We start from the raw sequence: 13,727 nt of genomic DNA, 5'->3' as shown, positions 1-13,727 counted from the left end.
CGTGCGCGTTCTGCCAAAAGCACCATTTGCATGCACATCTTGTGGTTTTGAAGAAAACTTCATCCGCGTCTACCAAAAGATGCATGTGCATGCTTAAAACGCGTTTTCGCACAAATCCGTGCGCGGGTGCTAAAAAGAGCAGCATCGGCATGCTTAGCACGTCGTTTGGTAGAAATCCACGTGCGCGTTCTGCAAAAAGCACCATTTGCATGCACATCTTGTGGTTTTGCAGAAAGCTTCATCCGCGTCTACCAAAAGATGCATGTGCATGCTTAAAACGCGTTTTCGCACAAATGCGTGCGCGGGTGCTAAAAAGAGTAGCATCGGCATGCTTAGCACGTCGTTTGGTAGAAATCCACGTGCGCGTTCTGCAAAAAGCACCATTTGCATGCACATCTTGTGGTTTTGCAGAAAACTTCATCCGCGTCTACCAAAAGATGCATGTGCATGCTTAAAACGCGTTTTCGCACAAATGCGTGCGCGGGTGCTAAAAAGAGCAGCATCGGCATGCTTAGCACGTCGTTTGGTAGAAATCCACGTGCGCGTTCTACCAAAAGCACCATTTGCATGCACATCTTCTGGTTTTGCAGAAAACTTCATCCGCGTCTACCAAAAGATGCATGTGCATGCTTAAAACGCGTTTTCGCCCAAATCCGTGCGCGGGTGCTAAAAAGAGCAGCATCGGCATGCTTAGCACGTCGTTTGGTAGAAATCCACGTGCGCGTTCTGCCAAAAGCACCATTTGCATGCACATCTTGTGGTTTTGCAGAAAACTTCATCCGCGTCTACCAAAAGATGCATGTGCATGCTTAAAACGCGTTTTCGCACAAATCCGTGCGCGGGTGCTAAAAAGAGCAGCATCGGCATGCTTAGCACGTCGTTTGGTAGAAATCCACGTGCGCGTTCTGCCAAAAGCACCATTTGCATGCACATCTTCTGGTTTTGCAGAAAACTTCATCCGCGTCTACCAAAAGATGCATGTGCATGCTGAAAACGCGTTTTCGCACAAATCCGTGCGCGGGTGCTAAAAAGAGCAGCATCGGCATGCTTAGCACGTCGTTTGGTAGAAATCCACGTGCGCGTTCTGCCAAAAGCACCATTTGCATGCACATCTTGTGGTTTTGCAGAAAACTTCATCCGCGTCTACCAAAAGATGCATGTGCATGCTTAAAACGCGTTTTCGCACAAATCCGTGCGCGGGTGCTAAAAAGAGCAGCATCGGCATGCTTAGCACGTCGTCTGGTAGAAATCCACGTGCGCGTTCTGCAAAAAGCACCATTTGCATGCAAATCTTGTGGTTTTGCAGAAAACTTCATCCGCGTCTACCAAAAGATGCATGTACATGCTTAAAACGCGTTTTCGCACAAATGCGTGCGCGGGTGCTGAAAAGATCAGCATCGGCATGCTTAGCACGTCGTTTGGTAGAAATCCACGTGCGCGTTCTGCCAAAAGCACCATTTGCATGCACATCTTGTGGTTTTGCAGAAAACTTCATCCGCGTCTACCAAAAGATGCATGTGCATGCTTAAAACGCGTTTTCGCACAAATCCGTGCGCGGGTGCTAAAAAGAGCAGCATCGGCATGCTTAGCACGTCGTTTGGTGGAAATCCACGTGCGCGTTCTGCCAAAAGCACCATTTGCATGCACATCTTCTGGTTTTGCAGAAAACTTCATCCGCGTCTACCAAAAGATGCATGTGCATGCTGAAAACGCGTTTTCGCACAAATCCGTGCGCGGGTGCTAAAAAGAGCAGCATCGGAATGCTTAGCACGTCGTTTGGTAGAAATCCACGTGCGCGTTCTGCCAAAAGCACCATTTGCATGCACATCTTGTGGTTTTGCAGAAAACTTCATCCGCGTCTACCAAAAGATGCATGTGCATGCTTAAAACGCGTTTTCGCACAAATCCGTGCGCGGGTGCTAAAAAGAGCAGCATCGGCATGCTTAGCACGTCGTCTGGTAGAAATCCACGTGCGCGTTCTGCAAAAAGCACCATTTGCATGCACATCTTGTGGTTTTGCAGAAAACTTCATCCGCGTCTACCAAAAGATGCATGTACATGCTTAAAACGCGTTTTCGCACAAATGCGTGCGCGGGTGCTGAAAAGATCAGCATCGGCATGCTTAGCACGTCGTTTGGTAGAAATCCACGTGCGCGTTCTGCCAAAAGCACCATTTGCATGCACATCTTGTGGTTTTGCAGAAAACTTCATCCGCGTCTACCAAAAGATGCATGTGCATGCTTAAAACGCGTTTTCACACAAATGCGTGCGCGGGTGCTAAAAAGAGCAGCATCGGCATGCTTAGCACGTCGTTTGGTAGAAATCCACGTGCGCGTTCTGGCAAAAGCACCATTTGCATGCACATCTTGTGGTTTTGTAGAAAACTTCATCCGCGTCTACCAAAAGATGCATGTGCATGCTTAAAACGCGTTTTCGCACAAATCCGTGCGCGGGTGCTAAAAAGAGCAGCATCGGCATGCTTAGCACGTCGTTTGGTAGAAATCCACGTGCGCGTTCTGCCAAAAGCACCATTTGCATGCACATCTTGTGGTTTTGCAGAAAACTTCATCCGCGTCTACCAAAAGATGCATGTGCATGCTTAAAACGCGTTTTCGCACAAATCCGTGCGCGGGTACTAAAAAGAGCAGCATCGGCATGCTTAGCACGTCGTTTGGTAGAAATCCACGTGCGCGTTCTGCCAAAAGCACCATTTGCATGCACATCTTGTTGTTTTGCAGAAAACTTCATCCGCGTCTACCAAAAGATGCATGTGCATGCTTAAAACGCGTTTTCGCACAAATCCGTGCGCGGGTGCTAAAAAGAGCAGCATCGGCATGCTTAGCACGTCGTTTGGTAGAAATCCACGTGCGCGTTCTGCCAAAAGCACCATTTGCATGGACATCTTGTGGTTTTGCAGAACACTTCATCCGCGTCTACCAAAAGATGCATGTGCATGCTTAAAACGCGTTTTCGCACAAATCCGTGCGCGGGTGCTAAAAAGAGCAGCATCGGCATGCTTAGCACGTCGTTTGGTAGAAATCCACGTGCGCGTTCTGCCAAAAGCACCATTTGCATGCACATCTTGTGGTTTTGCAGAAAACTTCATCCGCGTCTACCAAAAGATGCATGTGCATGCTTAAAACGCGTTTTCGCACAAATCCGTGCGCGGGTGCTAAAAAGAGCAGCATCGGCATGCTTAGCACGTCGTTTGGTAGAAATCCACGTGCGCGTTCTGCCAAAAGCACCATTTGCATGCACATCTTGTGGTTTTGAAGAAAACTTCATCCGCGTCTACCAAAAGATGCATGTGCATTCTTAAAACGCGTTTTCGCACAAATCCGTGCGCGGGTGCTAAAAAGAGCAGCATCGGCATGCTTAGCACGTCGTTTGGTAGAAATCCACGTGCGCGTTCTGCAAAAAGCACCATTTGCATGCACATCTTGTGGTTTTGCAGAAAACTTCATCCGCGTCTACCAAAAGATGCATGTGCATGCTTAAAACGCGTTTTCGCACAAATGCGTGCGCGGGTGCTAAAAAGAGTAGCATCGGCATGCTTAGCACGTCGTTTGGTAGAAATCCACGTGCGCGTTCTGCAAAAAGCACCATTTGCATGCACATCTTGTGGTTTTGCAGAAAACTTCATCCGCGTCTACCAAAAGATGCATGTGCATGCTTAAAACGCGTTTTCGCACAAATGCGTGCGCGGGTGCTAAAAAGAGCAGCATCGGCATGCTTAGCACGTCGTTTGGTAGAAATCCACGTGCGCGTTCTGCCAAAAGCACCATTTGCATGCACATCTTGTGGTTTTGCAGAAAACTTCATCGGCGTCTACCAAAAGATGCATGTGCATGCTTAAAACGCGTTTTCGCACAAATCCGTGCGCGGGTGCTAAAAAGAGCAGCATCGGCATGCTTAACACGTCGTTTGGTAGAAATCCACGTGCGCGTTCTGCCAAAAGCACCATTTGCATGCACATCTTGTGGTTTTGCAGAAAACTTCATCCGCGTCTACCAACAGATGCATGTGCATGCTTAAAACTCGTTTTCGCACAAATGCGTGCGCGGGTGCTAAAACGAGCAGCATCGGCATGCTTAGCACGTCGTTTGGTAGAAATCCACGTGCGCGTTCTGCCAAAAGCACCATTTGCACGCACATCTTGTGGTTTTGCAGAAAACTTCATCCGCGTCTACCAAAAGATGCATGTGCATGCTTAAAACGCGTTTTCGCACAAATGCGTGCGCGGGTGCTAAAAACAGCAGCACCGGCATGCTTAGCACGTCGTTTGGTAGAAATCCACGTTCGCGTTCTGCCAAAAGCACCATTTGCATGCACATCTTGTGGTTTTGCAGAAAACTTCATCCGCGTCTACCAAAAGATGCATGTGCATGCTTAAAACGCGTTTTCGCACAAATCCGTGCGCGGGTGCTAAAAAGAGCAGCATCGGCATGCTTAGCACGTCGTTTGGTAGAAATCCACGTGCGCGTTCTGCCAAAAGCACCATTTGCATGCACATCTTGTGGTTTTGCAGAAAACTTCATCCGCGTCTACCAAAAGATGCATGTGCATGCTTAAAACGCGTTTTCGCACAAATCCGTGCGCGGGTGCTAAAAAGAGCAGCATCGGCATGCTTAGCACGTCGTTTGGTAGAAATCCACGTGCGCGTTCGGCAAAAAGCACCATTTGCATGCACATCTTGTGGTTTTGCAGAAAACTTTATCCGCGTCTACCAAAGGATGCATGTGCATGCTTAAAACGCGTTTTCGCACAAATGCGTGCGCGGGTGCTAAAAAGAGCAGCATCGGCATGCTTAGCACGTCGTTTGGTAGAAATCCACGTGCGCGTTCTGCCAAAAGCACCATTTGCATGCACATCTTGTGGTTTTGCAGAAAACTTCATCCGCGTCTACCAAAAGATGCATGTGCATGCTTAAAACGCGTTTTCGCACAAATCCGTGCGCGGGTGCTAAAAAGAGCAGCATCGGCATGCTTAGCACGTCGTTTGGTAGAAGTCCACGTGCGCGTTCTGCCAAAAGCACCATTTGCATGCACATCTTGTGGTTTTGCAGAAAACTTCATCCGCGTCTACCAAAAGATGCATGTGCATGCTTAAAACTCGTTTTCGCACAAATGCGTGCGCGGGTGCTAAAACGAGCAGCATCGGCATGCTTAGCACGTCGTTTGGTAGAAATCCACGTGCGCGTTCTGCCAAAAGCACCATTTGCACGCACATCTTGTGGTTTTGCAGAAAACTTCATCCGCGTCTACCAAAAGATGCATGTGCATGCTTAAAACTCGTTTTCGCAGAAATGCGTGCGCGGGTGCTAAAAAGAGCAGCATCGGCATGCTTAGCACGTCGTTTGGTAGAAATCCACGTACGCGTTCTGCCAAAAGCACCATTTGCATGCACATCTTGTGGTTTTGCAGAAAACTTCATCCGCGTCTACCAAAAGATGCATGTGCATGCTTAAAACGCGTTTTCGCACAAATGCGTGCGCGGGTGCTAAAAAGAGCAGCACCGGCATGCTTAGCACGTCGTTTGGTAGAAATCCACGTTCGCGTTCTGCCAAAAGCACCATTTGCATGCACATCTTGTGGTTTTGCAGAAAACTTCATCCGCGTCTACCAAAAGATGCATGTGCATGCTTAAAACGCGTTTTCGCACAAATCCGTGCGCGGGTGCTAAAAAGAGCAGCATCGGCATGCTTAGCACGTCGTTTGGTAGAAATCCACGTGCGCGTTCTGCCAAAAGCACCATTTGCATGCACATCTTGTGGTTTTGCAGAAAACTTCATCCGCGTCTACCAAAAGATGCATGTGCATGCTTAAAACGCGTTTTCGCACAAATCCGTGCGCGGGTGCTAAAAAGAGCAGCATCGGCATGCTTAGCACGTCGTTTGGTAGAAATCCACGTGCGCGTTCTGCGAAAAGCACCATTTGCATGCACATCTTGTGGTTTTGCAGAAAACTTTATCCGCGTCTACCAAAGGATGCATGTGCATGCTTAAAACGCGTTTTCGCACAAATGCGAGCGCGGGTGCTAAAAAGAGCAGCATCGGCATGCTTAGCACGTCGTTTGGTAGAAATCCACGTGCGCGTTCTGCCAAAAGCACCATTTGCATGCACATCTTGTGGTTTTGCAGAAAACTTCATCCGCGTCTACCAAAAGATGCATGTGCATGCTTAAAACGCGTTTTCGCACAAATCCGTGCGCGGGTGCTAAAAAGAGCAGCATCGGCATGCTTAGCATGTCGTTTGGTAGAAATCCACGTGCGCGTTCTGCCAAAAGCACCATTTGCATACACATCTTGTGGTTTTGCAGAAAACTTCATCCGCGTCTACCAAAAGATGCATGTGCATGCTTAAAACGCGTTTTCGCACAAATCCGTGCGCGGGTGCTAAAAAGAGCAGCATCGGCATGCTTAGCACGTCGTTTGGTAGAAATCCACGTGCGCGTTCTGCCAAAAGCACCATTTGCATGCACATCTTGTGGTTTTGCAGAAAACTTCATCCGCGTCTACCAAAAGATGCATGTGCATGCTTAAAACGCGTTTTCGCACAAATCCGTGCGCGGGTGCTAAAAAGAGCAGCATCGGCATGCTTAGCATGTCGTTTGGTAGAAATCCACGTGCGCGTTCTGCCAAAAGCACCATTTGCATACACATCTTGTGGTTTTGCAGAAAACTTCATCCGCGTCTACCAAAAGATGCATGTGCATGCTTAAAACGCGTTTTCGCACAAATCCGTGCGCGGGTGCTAAAAAGAGCAGCATCGGCATGCTTAGCACGTCGTTTGGTAGAAATCCACGTGCGCGTTCTGCCAAAAGCACCATTTGCATGCACATCTTGTGGTTTTGCAGAAAACTTCATCCGCGTCTACCAAAAGATGCATGTGCATGCTTAAAACGCGTTTTCGCACAAATCCATGCGCGGGTGCTAAAAAGAGCAGCATCGGCATGCTTAGCACGTCGTTTGGTAGAAATCCACGTGCGCGTTCTGCAAAAAGCACCATTTGCATGCACATCTTTTGGTTTTGCAGAAAACTTCATCCGCGTCTACCAAAAGATGCATGTGCATGCTTAAAACGCGTTTTCGCACAAATGCGTGCGCGGGTGCTAAAAAGAGCAGCATCGGCATGCTTAGCACGTCGTTTGGTAGAAGTCCACGTGCGCGTTCTGCCAAAAGCACCATTTGCATGCACATCTTGTGGTTTTGCAGAAAACTTCATCCGCGTCTACCAAAAGATGCATGTGCATGCTTAAAACGCGTTTTCGCACAAATGCGTGCGCGGGTGCTAAAAAGAGCAGCATCGGCATGCTTAGCACGTCGTTTGGTAGAAATCCACGTGCGCGTTCTGCCAAAAGCACCATTTGCATGCACATCTTGTGGTTTTGCACAAAACTTCATCCGCGTCTACCAAAAGATGCATGTGCATGCTTAAAACGCGTTTTCGCACAAATGCGTGCGCGGGTGCTAAAAAGAGCAGCATAGGCATGCTTAGCGCGTCGTTTGGTAGAAATCCACGTGCGCGTTCTGCCAAAGGCACCATTTGCATGCACATCTTGTGGTTTTGCAGAAAACTTCATCCGCGTCTACCAAAAGATGCATGTGCATGCTTAAAACGCGTTTTCGCACAAATGCGTGCGCGGGTGCTAAAAAGAGCAGCATCGGCATGCTTAGCACGTCGTTTGGTAGAAATCCACGTGCGCGTTCTGCCAAAAGCACCATTTGCATGCACATCTTGTGGTTTTGCAGAAAACTTCATCCGCGTCTACCAAAAGATGCATGTACATGCTTAAAACGCGTTTTCGCACAAATCCGTGCGCGGGTGCTAAAAAGAGCAGCATCGGCATGCTTAGCACGTCGTTTGGTAGAAATCCACGTGCGCGTTCTGCAAAAAGCACCATTTGCATGCACATCTTGTGGTTTTGCAGAAAACTTTATCCGCGTCTACCAAAGGATGCATGTGCATGCTTAAAACGCGTTTTCGCACAAATGCGTGCGCGGGTGCTAAAAAGAGCAGCATCGGCATGCTTAGCACGTCGTTTGGTAGAAATCCACGTGCGCGTTCTGCCAAAAGCACCATTTGCATGCACATCTTGTGGTTTTGCAGAAAACTTCATCCGCGTCTACCAAAAGATGCATGTGCATGCTTAAAACGTGTTTTCGCACAAATCCGTGCGCGGGTGCTAAAAAGAGCAGCATCGGCATGCTTAGCATGTCGTTTGGTAGAAATCCACGTGCGCGTTCTGCCAAAAGCACCATTTGCATGCACATCTTGTGGTTTTGCAGAAAACTTCATCCGCGTCTACCAAAAGATGCATGTGCATGCTTAAAACGCGTTTTCGCACAAATCCGTGCGCGGGTGCTAAAAAGAGCAGCATCGGCGTGCTTAGCACGTCGTTTGGTAGAAATCCACGTGCGCGTTCTGCCAAAAGCACCATTTGCATGCACATCTTGTGGTTTTGCAGAAAACTTCATCCGCGTCTACCAAAAGATGCATGTGCATGCTTAAAACGCGTTTTCGCACAAATGCGTGCGCGGGTGCTAAAAAGAGCAGCATCGGCATGCTTAGCACGTCGTTTGGTAGAAATCCACGTGCGCGTTCTGCCAAAAGCACCATTTGCATGCACATCTTGTGGTTTTGCAGAAAACTTCATCCGCGTCTACCAAAAGATGCATGTGCATGCTTAAAACGCGTTTTCGCACAAATCCGTGCGCGGGTGCTAAAAAGAGCAGCATCGGCATGCTTAGCACGTAGTTTGGTAGAAATCCACGTGCACGTTCTGCAAAAAGCACCATTTGCATGCACATCTTGTGGTTTTGCAGAAAACTTCATCCGCGTCTACCAAAAGATGCATGTGCATGCTTAAAACGCGTTTTCGCACAAATGCGTGCGCGGGTGCTAAAAAGAGCAGCATCGGCATGCTTAGCACGTCGTTTGGTAGAAATCCACGTGCGCGTTCTGCCAAAAGCACCATTTGCATGCACATCTTGTGGTTTTGCACAAAACTTCATCCGCGTCTACCAAAAGATGCATGTGCATGCTTAAAACGCGTTTTCGCACAAATGCGTGCGCGGGTGCTAAAAAGAGCAGCATCGGCATGCTTAGCACGTCGTTTGGTAGAAATCCACGTGCGCGTTCTGCCAAAGGCACCATTTGCATGCACATCTTGTGGTTTTGCAGAAAACTTCATCCGCGTCTACCAAAAGATGCATGTGCATGCTTAAAACGCGTTTTCGCACAAATGCGTGCGCGGGTGCTAAAAAGAGCAGCATCGGCATGCTTAGCACGTCGTTTGGTAGAAATCCATGTGCGCGTTCTGCCAAAAGCACCATTTGCATGCACATCTTGTGGTTTTGCAGAAAACTTCATCCGCGTCTACCAAAAGATGCATGTGCATGCTTAAAACGCGTTTTCGCACAAATCCGTGCGCGGGTGCTAAAAAGAGCAGCATCGGCATGCTTAGCACGTCATTTGGTAGAAATCCACGTGCGCGTTCTGCAAAAAGCACCATTTGCATGCACATCTTGTGGTTTTGCAGAAAACTTTATCCGCGTCTACCAAAGGATGCATGTGCATGCTTAAAACGCGTTTTCGCACAAATGCGTGCGCGGGTGCTAAAAAGAGCAGCATCGGCATGCTTAGCACGTCGTTTGGTAGAAATCCACGTGCGCGTTCTGCCAAAAGCACCATTTGCATGCACATCTTGTGGTTTTGCAGAAAACTTCATCCGCGTCTACCAAAAGATGCATGTGCATGCTTAAAACGTGTTTTCGCACAAATCCGTGCGCGGGTGCTAAAAAGAGCAGCATCGGCATGCTTAGCATGTCGTTTGGTAGAAATCCACGTGCGCGTTCTACCAAAAGCACCATTTGCATGCACATCTTGTGGTTTTGCAGAAAACTTCATCCGCGTCTACCAAAAGATGCATGTGCATGCTTAAAACGCGTTTTCGCACAAATCCGTGCGCGGGTGCTAAAGAGAGCAGCATCGGCGTGCTTAGCACGTCGTTTGGTAGAAATCCACGTGCGCGTTCTGCCAAAAGCACCATTTGCATGCACATCTTGTGGTTTTGCAGAAAACTTCATCCGCGTCTACCAAAAGATGCATGTGCATGCTTAAAACGCGTTTTCGCACAAATCCGTGCGCGGGTGCTAAAAAGAGCAGCATCGGCATGCTTAGCACGTCGTTTGGTAGAAATCCACGTGCGCGTTCTGCAAAAAGCACCATTTGCATGCACATCTTGTGGTTTTGCAGAAAACTTCATCCGCGTCTACCAAAGGATGCATGTGCATGCTTAAAACGCGTTTTCGCACAAATGCGTGCGCGGGTGCTAAAAAGAGCAGCATCGGCATGCTTAGCACGTCGTTTGGTAGAAATCCACGTGCGCGTTCTGCCAAAAGCACCATTTGCATGCACATCTTGTGGTTTTGCAGAAAACTTCATCCGCGTCTACCAAAAGATGCATGTGCATGCTTAAAACGTGTTTTCGCACAAATCCGTGCGCGGGTGCTAAAAAGAGCAGCATCGGCATGCTTAGCATGTCGTTTGGTAGAAATCCACGTGCGCGTTCTGCCAAAAGCACCATTTGCATGCACATCTTGTGGTTTTGCAGAAAACTTCATCCGCGTCTACCAAAAGATGCATGTGCATGCTTAAAACGCGTTTTCGCACAAATCCGTGCGCGGGTGCTAAAAAGAGCAGCATCGGCGTGCTTAGCACGTCGTTTGGTAGAAATCCACGTGCGCGTTCTGCCAAAAGCACCATTTGCATGCACATCTTGTGGTTTTGCAGAAAACTTCATCCGCGTCTACCAAAAGATGCATGTGCATGCTTAAAACGCGTTTTCGCACAAATGCGTGCGCGGGTGCTAAAAAGAGCAGCATCGGCATGCTTAGCACGTCGTTTGGTAGAAATCCACGTGCGCGTTCTGCCAAAAGCACCATTTGCATGCACATCTTGTGGTTTTGCAGAAAACTTCATCCGCGTCTACCAAAAGATGCATGTGCATGCTTAAAACGCGTTTTCGCACAAATCCGTGCGCGGGTGCTAAAAAGAGCAGCATCGGCATGCTTAGCACGTAGTTTGGTAGAAATCCACGTGCGCGTTCTGCAAAAAGCACCATTTGCATGCACATCTTGTGGTTTTGCAGAAAACTTCATCCGCGTCTACCAAAAGATGCATGTGCATGCTTAAAACGCGTTTTCGCACAAATGCGTGCGCGGGTGCTAAAAAGAGCAGCATCGGCATGCTTAGCACGTCGTTTGGTAGAAATCCACGTGCGCGTTCTGCCAAAAGCACCATTTGCATGCACATCTTGTGGTTTTGCACAAAACTTCATCCGCGTCTACCAAAAGATGCATGTGCATGCTTAAAACGCGTTTTCGCACAAATGCGTGCGCGGGTGCTAAAAAGAGCAGCATCGGCATGCTTAGCACGTCGTTTGGTAGAAATCCACGTGCGCGTTCTGCCAAAGGCACCATTTGCATGCACATCTTGTGGTTTTGCAGAAAACTTCATCCGCGTCTACCAAAAGATGCATGTGCATGCTTAAAACGCGTTTTCGCACAAATGCGTGCGCGGGTGCTAAAAAGAGCAGCATCGGCATGCTTAGCACGTCGTTTGGTAGAAATCCATGTGCGCGTTCTGCCAAAAGCACCATTTGCATGCACATCTTGTGGTTTTGCAGAAAACTTCATCCGCGTCTACCAAAAGATGCATGTGCATGCTTAAAACGCGTTTTCGCACAAATCCGTGCGCGGGTGCTAAAAAGAGCAGCATCGGCATGCTTAGCACGTCATTTGGTAGAAATCCACGTGCGCGTTCTGCAAAAAGCACCATTTGCATGCACATCTTGTGGTTTTGCAGAAAACTTTATCCGCGTCTACCAAAGGATGCATGTGCATGCTTAAAACGCGTTTTCGCACAAATGCGTGCGCGGGTGCTAAAAAGAGCAGCATCGGCATGCTTAGCACGTCGTTTGGTAGAAATCCACGTGCGCGTTCTGCCAAAAGCACCATTTGCATGCACATCTTGTGGTTTTGCAGAAAACTTCATCCGCGTCTACCAAAAGATGCATGTGCATGCTTAAAACGTGTTTTCGCACAAATCCGTGCGCGGGTGCTAAAAAGAGCAGCATCGGCATGCTTAGCATGTCGTTTGGTAGAAATCCACGTGCGCGTTCTACCAAAAGCACCATTTGCATGCACATCTTGTGGTTTTGCAGAAAACTTCATCCGCGTCTACCAAAAGATGCATGTGCATGCTTAAAACGCGTTTTCGCACAAATCCGTGCGCGGGTGCTAAAGAGAGCAGCATCGGCGTGCTTAGCACGTCGTTTGGTAGAAATCCACGTGCGCGTTCTGCCAAAAGCACCATTTGCATGCACATCTTGTGGTTTTGCAGAAAACTTCATCCGCGTCTACCAAAAGATGCATGTGCATGCTTAAAACGCGTTTTCGCACAAATCCGTGCGCGGGTGCTAAAAAGAGCAGCATCGGCATGCTTAGCACGTCGTTTGGTAGAAATCCACGTGCGCGTTCTGCAAAAAGCACCATTTGCATGCACATCTTGTGGTTTTGCAGAAAACTTCATCCGCGTCTACCAAAAGATGCATGTGCATGCTTAAAACGCGTTTTCGCACAAATGCGTGCGCGGGTGCTAAAAAGAGCAGCATCGGCATGCTTAGCACGTCGTTTGGCAGAAGTCCACGTGCGCGTTCTGCCAAAAGCACCATTTGCATGCACATCTTGTGGTTTTGCAGAAAACTTCATCCGCGTCTACCAAAAGATGCATGTGCATGCTTAAAACGCGTTTTCGCACAAATGCGTGCGCGGGTGCTAAAAAGAGCAGCATCGGCATGCTTAGCACGTCGTTTGGTAGAAATCCACGTGCGCGTTCTGCCAAAAGCACCATTTGCATGCACATCTTGTGGTTTTGCACAAAACTTCATCCGCGTCTACCAAAAGATGCATGTGCATGCTTAAAACGCGTTTTCGCACAAATGCGTGCGCGGGTGCTAAAAAGAGCAGCATCGGCATGCTTAGCACGTCGTTTGGTAGAAATCCACGTGCGCGTTCTGCCAAAGGCACCATTTGCATGCACATCTTGTGGTTTTGCAGAAAACCTCATCCGCGTCTACCAAAAGATGCATGTGCATGCTTAAAACGCGTTTTCGCACAAATGCTTGCGCGGGTGCTAAAAAGAGCAGCATCGGCATGCTTAGCACGTCGTTTGGTAGAAATCCACGTGCGCGTTCTGCCAAAAGCACCATTTGCTTGCACATCTTGTGGTTTTGCAGAAAACTTCATCCGCGTCTACCAAAAGATGCATGTTCATGCTTAAAACGCGTTTTCGCACAAATCCGTGCGCGGGTGCTAAAAAGAGCAGCATCGGCATGCTTAGCACGTCGTTTGGTAGAAATCCACGTGCGCGTTATGCAAAAAGCACCATTTGCATGCACATCTTGTGGTTTTGCAGAAAACTTCATCCGCGTCTACCAAAAGATGCATGTGCATGCTTAAAACGCGTTTTCGCACAAATCCGTGCGCGGGTGCTAAAAAGAGCAGCATCGGCATGCTTAGCACGTCGTTTGGTAGAAATCCACGTGCGCGTTCTGCAAAAAGCACCATTTGCATGCACATCTTGTGGTTTTGCAGAAAACTTCATCCGCGTCTACCAAAAGATGCATGTGCATGCTTAAAACGCGTTTTCGCACAAATGCGTGCG

Source organism: Dermacentor andersoni, unplaced genomic scaffold, assembly GCF_023375885.2.
Source record: "Dermacentor andersoni unplaced genomic scaffold, qqDerAnde1_hic_scaffold ctg00000054.1, whole genome shotgun sequence".
NCBI lineage: Eukaryota > Metazoa > Arthropoda > Arachnida > Ixodida > Ixodidae > Dermacentor > Dermacentor andersoni.
The sequence above is the reverse complement of the archived record's forward strand: the minus strand, read 5'-3'. Positions refer to the sequence as shown.